General features: G+C 42.4%; 2 long non-coding RNA genes across 2 annotated transcripts; both read left to right on the top strand.

Annotated features, from left to right (window-relative positions):
• The first annotated feature begins 1 nt into the window (after nt 1).
• Nucleotides 2–2,490, top strand: LOC125335076. The gene is made up of 2 exons (XR_007207334.1): nt 2–265; nt 2,391–2,490. It is a non-coding gene; the product is annotated as an uncharacterized LOC125335076 (long non-coding RNA).
• Nucleotides 2,491–2,940: 450 nt separating this feature from the next.
• LOC125335070 lies at nt 2,941–7,340 on the top strand. Its single transcript, XR_007207333.1, has 3 exons — nt 2,941–3,261; nt 5,530–5,618; nt 6,042–7,340. It is a non-coding gene; the product is annotated as an uncharacterized LOC125335070 (long non-coding RNA).
• The last annotated feature ends 8,279 nt before the right edge of the window (nt 7,341–15,619 follow it).

Here is a 15,619-nt window from a genome sequence, read left to right as displayed (position 1 = left end):
AAAGTGGGAGTGGGGACCCTTCTCTTGCTCAGCTCCTCTGTGGCTCCTTTCCCCACAGGCACCCTGTGTGCCTGGCTGGTGGGGACATGTGGCATTGAATAATATTACAGCTGAACTCTCTGGTGCCCTCTCCTCTCTGTAAGCCCCGAGATTCCTGTGCCTGATGCAGAAGCACATCTGTTCATCTCCAAGTGTTCCTTGCTTGGGAAAACAGGACGAAGTGAGTCCTTTCAACAGACTCTCCCATCTCAGATGTACTGGAGATGTTTGTAAAGACTGATACTTCTCAAAATCCCCAGACCTCATGAAAAGTGACCCTCTTGTCCCTCCCTCTTGTTATGTGGCCAGCATTTTGCCTCTGTTGTGCATGCCCTTGGAGCTGTTGTAACCCCAACCAGTCTGCACAGCAGAAAGGAGGGCATGGGTAGAGCTCTGTGTTCCTCTGTGCAGCCCTGGGGGTGTTGTCACTGAACCCTCCTGTGCTTCCCTGCCTGCCTTTACACCTGCTCAGTTTGCTGTGAAATCTGTGCAGAGTAAACAAGAAACTGTCACAGCTTTTTGTCGTCCTGTGAGTGACTGGGGTAGAGTCTTGAGAATGTAAGGCAGAATATGATTTCCAGCAATGGGAAACGAGGAAACAGAATGGAGACCGGCAGGATATGAGGGTTCGGCACAGAGATGAAGTGGAGGCAGATGTAGAGGCAGGAGCTGAGGATGTACACCTGATGTGTGTATCCCCCTGCCTTATTCAATGAAAGGGTATTTTGTTCTCCAGGAGTTTTCCTGAAGGATTTCTTTCACAACAGCAGAGATCAGCTCAGAGTATGTAAAGTTGAGGAGAAAATAATGCAGCAAGGTTTGAAGCACAGCTGGAGCTTCAAAACATCTGTGTGCATGACTTCAGACCTCTCTGAAGGACTGGACCCCTGCTTAGGAAAAAATTCTCTTTTAAAAATTCCTCTAGAGAAGTAGTCATTGCTCATATTTGCTGCTAAAGCACCCCTGCATTTTGCATTAGGAGGACATTTACAAGGACTAAGAGGCAAGACATATAGGAGAAAATTGACACCCAAGAAAAGAATAACTATTGCGTTTTGAAGCTTGCAGAGGAACAAGTGTTAGATAAATGCATATGACAAACAGACCCTCTTTGATCTCTGTAAGAAGATTTGACAAGTCAGACACACAGGAGCCATAAATTACCTGTAATGGCAAAAATTACATCGGTTATAACCTTTTAAGCAGTTATGCCTCATACAGCATCAATTCAGAGATAGTAATCTAAGGAGAACCAGTCTCTCTGTGCACGATTCCCTTGTAATATACAGCTACAAGAGTAAGCTGTGTATGATTTTCATAAGATGTGATAAAAATCTAATGGTTCTAGGCTGCATACCGTAAACCTGTGCAGATAACTGGCTCAGACTAACTGATAAACATACTGGGCCAGGAAAACCATTTTGTTACTTTAAAAAAGAAATGGAAATATGATTGAGATGTCATGGTGTGGGGGTACCGCATGGGGAAGATTCCCATAATCAGTCATCAGGCCATTTCAAAGACAAGTTGTGGAGCTTGAGGGGGATGGGGGCTGCCAGTGCTGCAGAGCAGCCTGCAAGGATTTTTGTACCTGTGAGACATTCTGTGCCCTCTTTAGAGGATTGTCCTAGGGAAGTTAGTTGCCTTGCTTTGGTGCCTGGCTTGCAAGTTGGTAACGAAGGTGGGGTGGGAATGGAGGGAGAATCACAGGATCATTAACTGGGAAAAGACCTCTAAGGTCATCGAGTCCAACCATTAGCCCAGTACCACCATGAGCACCTCCAAGCCACCACCACTTCCCCAAGTGCCACATCCACATGGGTTTTGAACACTTCCAGCAGATCTGGCAGTTAGCACTTGGGCGCTGGGCTGACCACCACTGGCACCTGAGGAATGAGCTGGTGCAGATCAGAGCTGTGTATGACACTCCTGCCAGCAGGGCATGACAGCACAGGTCCTGTCAATGGCCACTGCTAAGGGCTTGCTTCCCTTTCTCCCCTAATGGCAGAACTTGACTTCCCCTTGAGCCCAAAGAGCACGTAGGGAAGACTATTTCCACCCTCTGCATGGCCTTGGTTGTGCTCAATTGGCTGCTCATGGGGCTGGAAGAAGAGCTTCCAGGGCTGGCTTTGCTCTTAAGCAAACTCTGTGCACATCTCCTCAGTGTGCTGCCTCAGCTGGGAAGTGAGGCGATTTGGCAGTCAGAGGGATGAAGATGAACTAATTTTGGAGCCAGTGCCAGGCAGCCTTGCAGTCCCAGCAGAGAAGGCTGCTGGTGCTGTGGCTTGGAGCATCTTCTTTTAGCCTGATGGTAATTTAAATTCACTTTTTATTGCTGCCTGTTACTGCAGACCTAAAGGCCAACATTTTTGCAAGGCTGCTTTCCCAGAAACTTCCCCAACAAGATGAATCACACTGGGAAAACTGCTGCCTGGGATTTTCTCCCCCCCCCCCCAAAATAATTTGTTTATATGGTAAGGAAAGCTCTGTTTGTACTACCTTTTTGGATAGGAAAGGAGAAAATTATAGACTGGTTCTAAGAACTGCAATTTCTGTCCCTGTGCTGCTTTCTGTCAGCACACTAACCACATGCGCCAGGAACAGCCTGAGTGCTGGAACACTGAGGTGGGCTGGGAGCAGCCTTGGCTGGGGGCTGCCGGGCACCCCGTGGCTCCCCGGGGTCAGTGGCTGATGGCCCAATGGTACCACTGGCCCCAAAAAGGCACTGGCTGTCACGCTGCTCTTCAGTGTGGCCCTAGGCTGGGGGCAGGTGCTGGCAGGGGCCACAGGGGTGTCGGTGGGGTGAGGCTGGGCTGCCCTGTGCTGGGCAGAGATGGGCATAGCCCCGGGCTGACTGCAGGAGCCCTCAGGGGTAGGGGAGTAGAGGAGTTGGGAGAGAAGATGAACCTGGGAAAAGTAGTGAGTGGTAGCAAGGTGGTAGTTTAATTTTTGTCTCAGCATCCAACTCTATTTTAATTGGCAATAAATTATATTAATCTTCCCCAAGTTGAGTCTCTTTTTGCCCATAAGTGATGTCCTTGACCCACTAACTTTTCCATCTCACTTTCTCCTCCTTTCAGAATGCATTGCTGTAGCTTCTGCATGGGGCTAGCCAGGTCTGTCTCCAGGAAGGGGACACTGCAGCAGTCTTGCCTCCTAGGGAACCACTTTCATGTCACGATTGAGGTGCTTTTGGGGTCCTGATAAACAAACAACTGCCTGGTATGTAGTCTGGGTGAATAAATAGGATCTTTCTCTCTGTGAGTCCTTTCACTCAATGCCTTTCACAGGCACTGGGTCACTTCAAGTAGCAGTGCTCTCTCACACTTCCTTTCTGCCCGAAACACTTAAATGATCATAGAATCGTGGAATGGTTTGGGTTGGAAGAGACCTTAAAGATCATCTAGTTCTAACCCTCCTGCCACAGGAAGGGACACCTTTCACTAGACTGGGTTGCTCAAAGCCCCATACAGCCTGGCTTTGAATGCTGCCAGGGATAACACATGTGAATAAAATATTTGGTGAATGCACCCCATTAGGTGCTGGCAGGTCAGCAACTCTCCTGCACTGGCTGCCCTGTGAGCAGGTGCTGGGGACCCTATGCCCTGTTGGGCTGGGTGCCCAAAGTGGGACTCCCCAGCCAACACGTATTCAGAGCATCCACTTCATCCGAGGGATGCCTGGCAGCATCCTGGCTGCATGGTTTTGAGAAAAGAAACAACAGTTTGCTGAAGACTCAGCTGCAAGAAATGCAGAGGGGATGCAATTTTAACCCTATCCTGTGGTCTGGCAGGTTTTTGGCAAGGAGAGTTTTGTGTAGTAATTCTTAGGAGGATACAACACCTTGGGTTTGTAACGTGTGGCCAGTGCTAGAAAGGAAGATGGGAGAAATAAGGCAGGATTCAAAAGTGCAGATATTTAAATGCACTGAATTAGACACAGGAGTATGACACAGAGCCAGTAGCTCAATCACCTCAAGCATGAATACTATCACCAGCTGCCCTAAGATGACTGCTTTAAAAACAGAGATGGCTCCAGATACCCTATGCAGGAAGAAATGAGTCAGCTCTGGCCAGCTGGCAAAATCCTGTGCACCTGTAGGAGTGGGCCATTGACTCTGTGCTAATCCTTGACATACTACTGATGGGGTTTTTTTCCTCTGTCAGTACAGAGAGAGTGGTAGTTGCTGCTTTAACTCAGGGTCTTCTGCAGCTCTGGGACAGCAGAATTGGATGTATTGATGCCCTGGCCCTCCTTAGTCCAAATTCTTCTTCTGGTACAAAGAAAATCAAGAAGATTGGGTCACATTCTGTGGATACAAACAGCTGAACAGCATGAAGGTGATGAAACTCTGCTTTCCAGGAAGGTTCAAGCCTTTTGACTCAGACCCCAATGCGTAACATCTTTTTTCTTTATCATTTTATGTGACCATGATCAGGCTATGAAGTACGTAAGAACAAATCTCTTGAATGTGCAGTAAAGTGCAAGAGGATATTTTACTTTTGGTTAGCTCTCTTGGAGAAATGTGTTATACCCAGAGTATTTGCCTGTCACTTCACAGGAATTTTTAGGGCTTCTGCAGAGCTTCTTCTAGACCTGGAAGAGCATCAGGTCCCAGAAGCTCTGACAAATTAATTGAAAAAAACTTGGCTGGTGGACAGGCCCCAAATGAGAGCAAATAGTGAGGGAAAGATGGGAACTCAGCTATAACATATTGTGGTTGGTGAGGGTCTGGCCATCCCGTGCAGGTGTCCTGTGGGGCTAATTGGGGTGCTACAAGGTGCAGGCTGGCCTGGATGTGTCCCCTCTCCCCTGCCAACAGCAGTATTGTGAGGGAGAGGCACAAGTCTACAGGAAACAAAGCTTTGTTGCTTCTGCCTTTATGAAAGAACTCACATTTCTCCCAGTGCCTCGGAAAAAGGCTATTTATTTATTTATTTTTAGCAGCATACCTTTCAGTAAGGTTTGCAGATGGCAAGGGTCGGGGTTCTGTGATGTTCTGTGTGTCTGCCCTTAATTCCTTTCTTTTGAACTCACTGTGACTTCCAGTAGAATCCTCTGTATTTGCTGATATAAATGGATGCAACAGTTCATCTTTAGTATAAATATAATTTATGTTATTAGCGATAATAAAGACATCAATTTTTTCCTCTGGATTTTTTTTTTTCTTTACGAGTTGTCAGAAAACTGAACTCTTGCTACCCCAGAAATTTGAGCCTAGGGAGTTCAGTGGTTAGTATATGACTACTCTAGGGGAACAAAAGGTACCTTTCCAATTAAAGTTAATAGAGAGATAACTTCAGACACACAAAAGGAAAAAAAAGACACCTATAAGTCATGGTGAGTTCAAAAGGAAAGAATTAAGGTAGGCACACAAAGCATCATGGGAAGTGCTATTCAAGGTACCATGTCAAAAAGGCTGATTAACAGCAGTTCCAAGTCTACCTGATCACCAGGGAGTCTTACTGATAAAAATTATTTCCCCTCCAGAGAGAAGAATCTCCCTGAACTGAACAAATGTGTCACTTTTGAATAAGGATTCATGAAAAGGCAGAAGAGGAGAAGAAAAAAGAATAAAGGTACGCATTCACCAAAAGATCTGAAATTTGTAACTTGTGACTGTTTATCAGTCTTTAAGTTCTGAATGAAACTGCAAGTCATACGTCAGTGAGCAGGATTCAGATCTAGCTTTGCATTTCTTTTTTGTTTAAAAGTGGCCGTTTGCAGATAAAATTCTCTGGTGTTGGTTGTAATTGCAATCAGGGAAATCTAATGGCTTTGTTTGATGTGCTGCTTAGGCCTTCCAGGCTATAAGGCTTTTCAACAGAGTCCTTTAAAGATATTGATCGAATTCCGGTGCTACTTTGTGAAATCTGGTGGTCTGTGTTGTGTGCAGAAGTCACACGAGATGAATGTAATGGTAAATTCTAGGCATAAAATAAATTTATTTTATGTCACTAATTAATTTTGATTATCTTTTCCTCCCTATTTTATTTCTTTAGGTTGTTTTAAACACTTCGAGCTGTGCACAAGAAAAGAGACATGAAAGAAAATACGACTGGAATGTCTTTTTGTGAGCATGATGTACGAATGCCAATCTTTTTTTTTAATTTGGCCTTAATCTGTTGCTTGTTTTATAACTCTCATATATATTTGCATGGTATTTTTGAGGAATTTCTCTTTAAATTGCCTTTTTATGTCTTTTTTCATACCCACGGTTTGTTCCTCCATTTGTGGTGATGTGGAATGGGTTAGAGAGCAGGATTGCCACAGGTGGGGGGCAAGTCAATATGAAAGTGTGGGCACTTGAGATGTGTTGTGCAGGGCTGTATGTTTGAGCTGCTTTCTCAGGGCTACCGCAGTAGGCGTGTGTTAGGTGTGTCCCATGCTTGACATTAACTGATGAAATTTAGGAAAAGGTCTTCACTGAGTGCAGTAGGCTTTGTTGGACTGCAGCAATTTGAGATGCAGCAGGGATGAAACAAATGGAAGCAGTGGGTTCTTTGGCTGCAGCTGGACAGGAGAAGATGATCAAGTCCAGGCTGTGCTGTCTGGGATGACTTTTTGAACTTCAGGCAAGTTGTGAGAAGCTTCACTCAGTACAAGAAAGAAATTAATGCTGTTTACCTACAAAATGGGTGTAGAAGGAGACTTCAGGTAGCAAACTGCTAATTGAGCAATATTCTGTCTGGCAAAGGGAAATTAGGATCTTGCCTAGTTTATTGTATGTTCTAGATAAGCTATTGCCTTCTGAGAAATCATTGAGAGTTTTCCCTCTGTTTGGCTCAGCACTTAGAAAACCAGTGGGCAGTGAGTTTCACCTTACATTTGTGATGTTTTGTAAAAGAGAAATTCTAAAACTACTCACGTTCTTCTGTTTGTTTTCTCTAGATGAGGTATTAATTATGTTCTCATAGGGGTTTTTTTTGTCAGAGTTTTTAATGATATGTGCTGCTATTACTAGTATTTAAATGTTAGAGTGGGCTTTTCTTAGCTCATTTCCTGACTGCTGTTCTTAACACCTTGGGGAGCCATAGAGTATGAACTATTTCACTTTCAGCATCTCATTGTTTATTCATAATGGCATTGTAAAAATGCAGAAAAAACCAAAAAGAGCAGTCTAATTGAGTATAAATTTCTCCTAAAAAGTGCATGTGTATGTACAGAAATATGTCCACCTGTAAAAGAGATTAAATAATATTTAATTTTAGCATTATATTGTGTTCCACATTGTGTTTTACAGAATATTTCAGAAAACCTTGGGAAAATTCTATGTATAATTAAAATACATGTCAGCACCTTCAAACAGATGCATATTGCACACAATTATCTGAAATAAATATTAATTTTATCTGTATGTCCTCTTGGTGTTGTCCCAAACAAGAGAGTTCAACCATTAGTAAGAGAAAAGGAAGGTTATTGTTATTTTCTTTATTTGACTGAAAAGACTGCCACACAGAAAACAATTTATATGCATTAAGTGTTAAGTTCATAATCACTAGGCACGTTTCCCTAGAGGGAAAAAGAAGCAGTGTTGTTTGTGTTCTGTTTCTGTTTGTTGCTATTAACATTTCTTTGACTGGGTTGTCCTTTGTGGAGACAAGAGAACCACGTCCTTGCAGCCCACACGACCACATCACCATGCAGCTCCATGTGTAAGAGTCTGGGTAGTACCTCTGAGCTCTCAGCTATTCAGCTGGAAGATTGGGATCCTGAAGTTCTCAAAGGACTGCTGGGTTTTTTCTCTGCTCTTTACTTGAGAAAACACTGTAAGGTTTCTGGTGCTGTTGATTTTCATGCAGAAGTCCCTGTGTCATTATTCCAGTAAGCAGTTTTAAAACACAGATGTTTTGGGAATTCTGCTTGAAGGGAAATGACAAGCATATTTAGCAAATCACAGCTTTTTTGGCAGGTGAGCTGACAGCAGGCTTCAAATGTAATTGATTGGTGGTTGATTTAACATGAGTAATTTCAGCAGACTGTAGTAGGTTTGACACCAGTTTTCGAAGGCATTGTATAAGGTGGGAATAGCTTCTGCTGAATGAAGAATTTCTTTGTTGCAATAGTAGGAAGTCAAGAGAAGGTAGGTTAGCTGTGAAGAATTAAAAAAAGGCTTCTGGTGAAGGTGAAAAAAAATCATATCATTATTTGCTTTCACCTGTTATTGGTTTCCTCTCCCCTTGAAAACTTCTGCTTGTAAAATTTTCTCAAGTCAAGTGAAGAGTTTTTCATCTTGTGAATCTTCAGTTTCTTTCTTAACAGATTTAATTTCTTTCTCTCCTGGACATTAAATTTAAAAATACTCTTTAATTTTTTTATATGTTGCTTTAACAACATGAATCTACCTTAGTGAGGCGATCCCTCCTTGTACCTTCTTGGATTCAGCTGTCTTCTCACTTAAACACATTTCATTACAAATGTGGTGTTGCCAGAAATAATCATAGTTTGTGTTTATTGTTTAGATTATGTAATACCTTTCCTTTAGCTTCCTGTATTTTACCAGTGTTTAGTTGAAGCCCTCCCAGGTATCAAATTCGATGTGTCTTGGCTCCTCCCTACTTGCCTTTGCCTCTTTACATTACTTGTTTTGATCTTGCTTTGTTCTATCAGGTAATGAAAGTAATTTGTTGGTTTTTTGTTATCTTCTTGACAAACTTGGCCATGACATCTTTCACACTGCCTTTTACAGAGTAACCTTCCAGAGCGCATAAGCAACTCTGTCCTTTGTCCCACTGAAGCCGACCTTGTTAAATTCATCTCTACTGTGCTCTCTTAGGGGAAAATTGCTCAGTGTCCCATTAAAGCAGTGTTGTGACTATGCTGGTTGTAGCTTTCCATCTTCTTCCAACTTCGATTTACTCATCTGGCTTTCTTACTGGTTTGAAAGTATGTTGTACCTGGTGTGCAGAAAAAAAGGGGGTTTTAAAAAATTATTTGTTAATTATATTCTGGACAGTTCATCCTGGGGAACTGCTTCTGGGTACTTCTTTAAGCAGGGACACAAATTTGGGATGCACCAACTGTACAAAGAGAGTTTGGGATAGTACACATAAAGAGCTGTATGATGTTGAGGACTACAAATGGGGTAAAATTTCTGAATGCAGAAGATAACATCATGCATTTGGGGGGTCTAAGCTGGGAGATCATCAGCTGGAAACAACCAAGAAACATACAGGGCTCGCTCTGTCACAAGCTGACTGTAAGCTGTGGAGATATGAAAGAGGTAAATGCAGTCCTAGGATGTCTCAGGCAGGATGATTCCAGATAAGGAAGTATTATGAACCTCATAGACAGATCATTAATGGGACCTCAGTTAAGATACCACATATGGTTTTGACTAACTGTGTTCAAGAAAGATGATCTGAAACTGAAGTTTGCATAGACAAAGCTATGGGGATGATCAGGGAAGTGGAGAATTTGTTTTACAAACAGGAGCTAGGAGAGGCTTGTTGTTTAACTCGGCAAGGCAAAACCTGAGAGAGCATGCAAATTTTTTCTCTTTAAATACATCATGGCAGAAAATAACTCTTAATCTGAAGGGCAATGCTGGCAAAGGAACAGAAGGGTATACACTGGCCAACAGTACATTTTGGTTGGGGTTAAGAAAGGAGTTCCTAACTATTAAAGTGGCTGAGCTCAAAACTCTGACTGTTCCACGGGAACAGTCTGAGCACAAAACACAGTAGAACACGAAGGTCAGTAAGTTTATAAAGGGGATTATCTGTAAGAAGGCTGCTCCTGAGAACTAGGGATTAGTCTGCTTGAGCCAGGTGATCATTCTAGACCTATGGCCCTTAGGACATATAAAATTATATATTTTTTATTAATAAATATATTTCTTTATCTGTAGAAAAGGCATTTGCACTTGATTCGTTGTTTCAAGTAAACTTGCCATTTGCAGAGAGAAGGATGTGTTTGTAACTCTGGTTACCTTCTAGAAGTAAACAAAGTTTCCATCCTTGCAGTGGTGTGCGGTTTGGAGCAGTTGCTTTTTAAATCCCATGAGCTCAGCTAAGCTAACTGAACTTGACTGAAACTCTGCTTTTCTGAAATTGAGCCATAGGTGTTGAAACGTTTCTACTGAAACAGTCTGTGTCAGCTAATTCAGTCAGTTAAACTGGTTTGGTTAAATAAAGCAGTTTTATGTCACTGACATACATTTTCAGCCCTTTGAATATCATCCACCATCTGATAGGAGCTAAATAAAAACACTCAAAAAATTACGTTGGACAACAAGTTCTATTTAAAAACAAAATCAAATCAAAGCAAAACCGAAAAAACCCACAAAATGAAGCCTCTAATGATTTATAGACTGGTCCAACATGAATTGCTGGTATTATCTATATAAGGCTCTAATGCTTTTTAAAATAAAGGATTAATAGTGTTAACTTCTCTGTTGGACAAATCTTTTGCAAGTGAAAGGAGATTGGGATGCAAGACAATTTCCAGTTGCTTCTATGAGAGGACCTAGTGAAAGGAGAAAACCACAGTAAGAGTCATAAAAATGTTATCCTCCCATGTGCTCTGAACAGACGAATTTGGCATTTGATGGGAGGCCAGTGTGCTGCAAGTGTTGACTGCTGTTCTTTAAAGTCTTATAAAGAAACAAAACTAACAAAAGGCACTACAGACAATATTGCAGCAACGAGTGTTTCTTGGATGTCAAACACTCTCCAGCCCACAGCACTTTGATCTTGGGAACAAACCATAAAGAACAAATAGAGTAATTTTTCTTACATGCTAAGATTTAACAGTGAGGTTGATGAACTTCTGGAAAACTAGCATAATGGGCATGCCTTTTCCATTTGTTAAATTGTTTTGACAAGGGCATATTTCATTTAAAGAGGCTGTTTTCTATTCCTTCCCTTTTTGGTCTCTGAAAAAATAAAAGAGGAACCAATATAGAACTTCACAGTACAGATCAGCTCACCTTCCACATGAGCCAAGTGGAAAAAATACCACTTAAATGCTCTTTTATTGAAGGGGGAATAGGAAGGCGGAGGAAATAAAAGTGCGTGTAGACAGTATAGCTGGGTATTTGTGAGTTTTGGCTCATTTAGCCTTTTCATTGAAAGCCTCTGTTTCCATTAAACTTGCCAAAGAAAATGTATGAAATATATTAATACACACTGTACACATTTGGGATGGGAGCAGTGACTTAGAGGCTATCGAAGCCCCTCTAGTGCTCTCTCTGTGACTAGATAGGAGTATCGGCAGGCTCTACCGCGTTTGGTCACTATTTCTGCAAAAGGGATGCTGCTTTTAAATTTTTGTATCTCACTGTCCTTTCACCTTTCCTTAGGAACTGAAATCACCAAAATGGAGGAGGTTCCCTCCTGTGTTGCCCGTCCCACTGCCTCAGCAGGGTGTCACACTCTCCCAAACCCTGCTTTTCCAGGACCCCCTTTTCTCAATTTGCAGACTTAGCCTTTCTGTCTGTTTGGTAGGCATATAACATTTAGGTATGTTAAAGCTCAGGCTCCATTCACGGATTCTTTTGAGATTAATTTTATCAGTATATCTCTGTCTTCCTGGACACTAAATAGATTTTTTTCAGGTATAGCTTAACAAACCGGAGTAAGACACTCTTGAAGTCTTGACTTTTTGGAGTCATGAGTTCAAATCCTGAATTCAACCCAAGCCTTTCATCATGAGGAGATGCTGATTTATATGATTTCTGGTGGAAAACCTTAATATGTCCAGGGCTCGGCTGCTCTGTCTGAATGGGTGCTAATAATCTCTGGGCATAAGAGACAGGATTTGTTCTACCAGTCCCATTCTTTCCCACTGTTTGCAGCAAAATGCCTGCATTTCAGCTGTGAGAGACTCTATTTTAAATCCTACATATTGACTGAAAGACTTCATTTTTCTTCTTGTTGCACAGACAAATTAACCAGTTTCTGCTCTTCGTGGTTTTCCTTTTCAAAGAAGGCAGCGATGGTCAAAACCATTGCTAAGGCACAACTGTATCCTTAGCCCTTTTCAGGACAGAAATGACCCCTTTACTGGAAGACACTCTGGTGAATCCCTGCATTCAATTTCAATTCCTTATTCAGCTATGCCCTACAACATGCTAAAAATGAAACTCAGGATGCCTAGTCGATGTTTCTCAGATTCTGTCCTGACCATTTGCAGAAGGAGTAGTGTTTATACTATCCAACTTCAGGCATCTGACATGGGCTATGGAGCTGCTTTGTCTCCTGGATCTGTTTGTACTGCTGGATGGGATTACCATCTGCAGCTGGGTATCAGAGAGATGTGTGAGCTTGTCTCACTCAGATCTGGGAGCAGAACTGTTATCTGGAAAAAAATGAGCCATTCTGCAAAATTTTGTGCTTACGCAGTGCAAGCTAGCAAGGACCATTCTTCCCAGTTTGGCACATCATTTCACATTTCTAATAAAGCTTAAGTGTATGTGGTTACATGTTTGCAATTGCATGTTTTCTTGCAAATGTTTCAATCCTTCTGCCTGGTTTTGCCTAGGGGTAATTTTAACTGAGGTAGGAAAAAAGATAGTTCTGCCAGAGGCAAATGTTCTCAGATGACTGTTTTTTCTGTCTTCTGAAACTGCTTTCTGTCTCATGGCAGTTAAGAGATGATCTCAGAGGAGTGTGGCATCTGCACATAAACCTCTTACCTTCAATTTCTCATGCAAACAGCACACAGAAGTAACTGGTTAGAAAACAATTTCTACAAGTACACACAATTAATTTCCTTCTATGCTTTGACTTGGTGTAGCCTATGGGGAAGTAAAGAGAAATTATGCACAACATGATGATTTTCCTGCTTTTTTAAAAAAAATTATTCTTTTCTCCATGTGATTGACTGAAATATTTTTTGGAAATCACTTAATGTAGGAGTTTTCCAAAGTTACTACAGCTGTTAAAATTCTGCCACATTGGGCCAAATGACCTAAATTCAAATAGAAAGTCAATTTTGCCTAAAGATTTATCCTGTGGCTTCTTTCCAGTAGGAAGCCTTTTTATGGCTTCTTTAAGATTTTCCAGTCTGGTTCTTAGGGAAAGCTTGGTAAATCTTGTGAAACTTTACTTTAGTCATGTTCATATGAGATGGGTATAAGCTTAACTGTGCCTTTAGGTACAGAAGGAGTATTCACAGGTGAATGGCAAGATGGCTTCCAAAAGCTTCCCAGGAAACACCCACAATTTGACACGATACCTTATCCTAGCTCTGGATGCACTGGAGCACCACCTCTGCCTGGAAAGTTTTGTGCTGATGCCTTTAGCTTCACTTTGCATGAAGAACATTTCAGTAAACCTAGAGAACAACTCTCCAGCAGGTACAGATCTGTACAGCTACACTTATGTGTGCCTGCCTTGATAATCGGCTTTAGTTATTTGCTGACGGTAGAACTGACAACTTCCATAAACTTTGTAACAAAAGCTTTTTCACTCTCAAGTATGTCAAAATGAGACCAACTGCATACCCCCAAGAGCTGATCACTTCAGTGGACAAACCCTGGGGCCCTTTCTATTTCCTCAGCTCACAACTGTTTAGACAGCAATTGAGGTACATCGCTGGGGCAGCACAAGGGGTGCAGTGCTGCTGAGTCGCTGCCCTCTGTGAGACAGCAGGGCAGACATCTCTGCATCTCTTGTTGTCTGGCTGACCCTGCTGTGGCCACCATCCACGCCCAGCATTAGAGCCAGTCACTGATCTACATGGCAGCATCTCACAGTGTACACCCTGCAATAACAGACTTGCTGCCTTTTGCATGGGGATTTCTGGATGGGGTTCTCAGTGGGAATCCATTGACCCTTTGCCTGATTGGGGCCAAGCTGATGTTGGTGCCCATTTTGTCTGTATCTCCTCAGGTGATGACTCTCCCTACCTGTCTGCCACTGTCATCAGGCTCTTTCCTAAAGATTTCCTGTGAGAGGCAGGTCAGCAGTGTGCAAGGTGCTTGGAGCTCAGTGCAGAAGGCTCACTTACAGATTTGCTGACTCATTTCCCAGCAAAAGGCTTCTATTCTCCATGGAGGACCTGGGGGCTGTGGACTTTGCAGAAGGCTTTAATTAGGAAAATTGCTGCTTGCATGTCTTTCTTCTTCAAAACAGAAGAATTTCTTTTAAATGCAATTTTAACTTTTGATGTTGTCAACTTGCAGTTCTTGTTTTGGGGAAAGTCTTTCTAGTGTGGTGATGTTAGTGGGTTGTCTTTTCTATTTTTTCAATTGCCAAAATATTTTGAATGCTAATGTAGGCAGGCAGTTTTTGGTCTATCTGTATCTGTTTAAACTGTGTGTGCATTGCTGGAGACCAGTATTTCATCCAATGAGCAAAGTTAATTATTTGCTCAACTAACAGTGGTAAATAGTTCAGTACCATGTTGAACTGTGGAAAGTCTTCATCCTTCCAGAGAGAGCAAATCTCAATCTTCCTTTGATGTGTAAGCTCGAGATCACACCTAGTTGGGGTAGGCATCAAGCAAATGACATATGATGATTTTCCTGCTTTTTTTCAAGAGACTTTAGTACCTCTTAGACTTCATAATCGCTGGAACTCAAATGCCTCTGAAGTACAGAAGTGTACACTTTTTTTCCTGCATACGAATGACATTTGGCAATACTTTCATTTGTCCTTGTGAGTGCATGAAAAGAGGGTATTTCAGCCTGATGTTTACAACTGAGATTCAAATTTTTGAAAGAATTCATCCATTTAGTAACCTCAACCTGGACTGGAAACATTAAACTAGATTAAAACCTCAGATTTGTGCAGTATTTCTTGAGGATTTTGGACATGTAGTTTGCTAGACCAGGATGTATGGATACAAAAATGCTGCTAGCAAGGATTGTCTTGCTATTTTCTAAGTCCATGAGAGACTTTGCTCTCTCACAAAAGATAGTAGCAGAGTTCTGTAAACAATGAAACACCTGCAACCTTGAGAAGACTTGTTTATAGTATAGTAGAAAAATATTTTAACAATGGATGTTTTAGGATTTTAGCCAATCACCCCAAGGGGTGGCTGATCCTTTGTCCAATTAGACTATGAAGAAAAAAGTCTATAAAAGAGTTTGTAAAATAATTAAATAAATCAATCTTGCTGCACAATTCCTGCCTGCTGGATCTTCTCTCCTCCTCCTCCCTATGGCTGTGGGACACGCTGATATACCCTAGGGCATTTTTTAATATTTGGTGACTGTTGGGGTCCCTTCCCCTGCCATGTAGTCCTGGGAGAGGGGCCCTGGGGGAGAGGCACGGTGTTTCCCTGCCCCTGGTCAGCCTCGTTCCCCATTGGTTGTTTTGTGTTCCCCTGCGGGGACAAGGACCCTCGGGTCCCGTGATTGAGCAGTTCCTCGGCAGAGCTCCAGCCATGCGGCTGGGAAAATAAACATCTCTCTGAAACATCTATCAAGAATCAGCCTATATATATTTCTTTTCCTTGTTTGATACGCGTGTTACAGTAGCCGCACTGTAACAGTGACCCCGATGTGATCTGCACTCTCTGACGTGTCCTGCTGCTGCGAGTCAAGCCGAATTCCTCTAGAGGTACGCTGTTCCCCTTCCCCCCCCGGGACCAGAAGGACCGATGGGACTGAGAAATGGCGAATGGCGGCTCA

The sequence above is a fragment of the Corvus hawaiiensis genome, chromosome 1 (genome assembly GCF_020740725.1).
Source record: "Corvus hawaiiensis isolate bCorHaw1 chromosome 1, bCorHaw1.pri.cur, whole genome shotgun sequence".
Taxonomy (NCBI): Eukaryota; Metazoa; Chordata; class Aves; order Passeriformes; family Corvidae; genus Corvus; species Corvus hawaiiensis.
The sequence above is the reverse complement of the archived record's forward strand: the minus strand, read 5'-3'. Positions and strand labels throughout refer to the sequence as shown.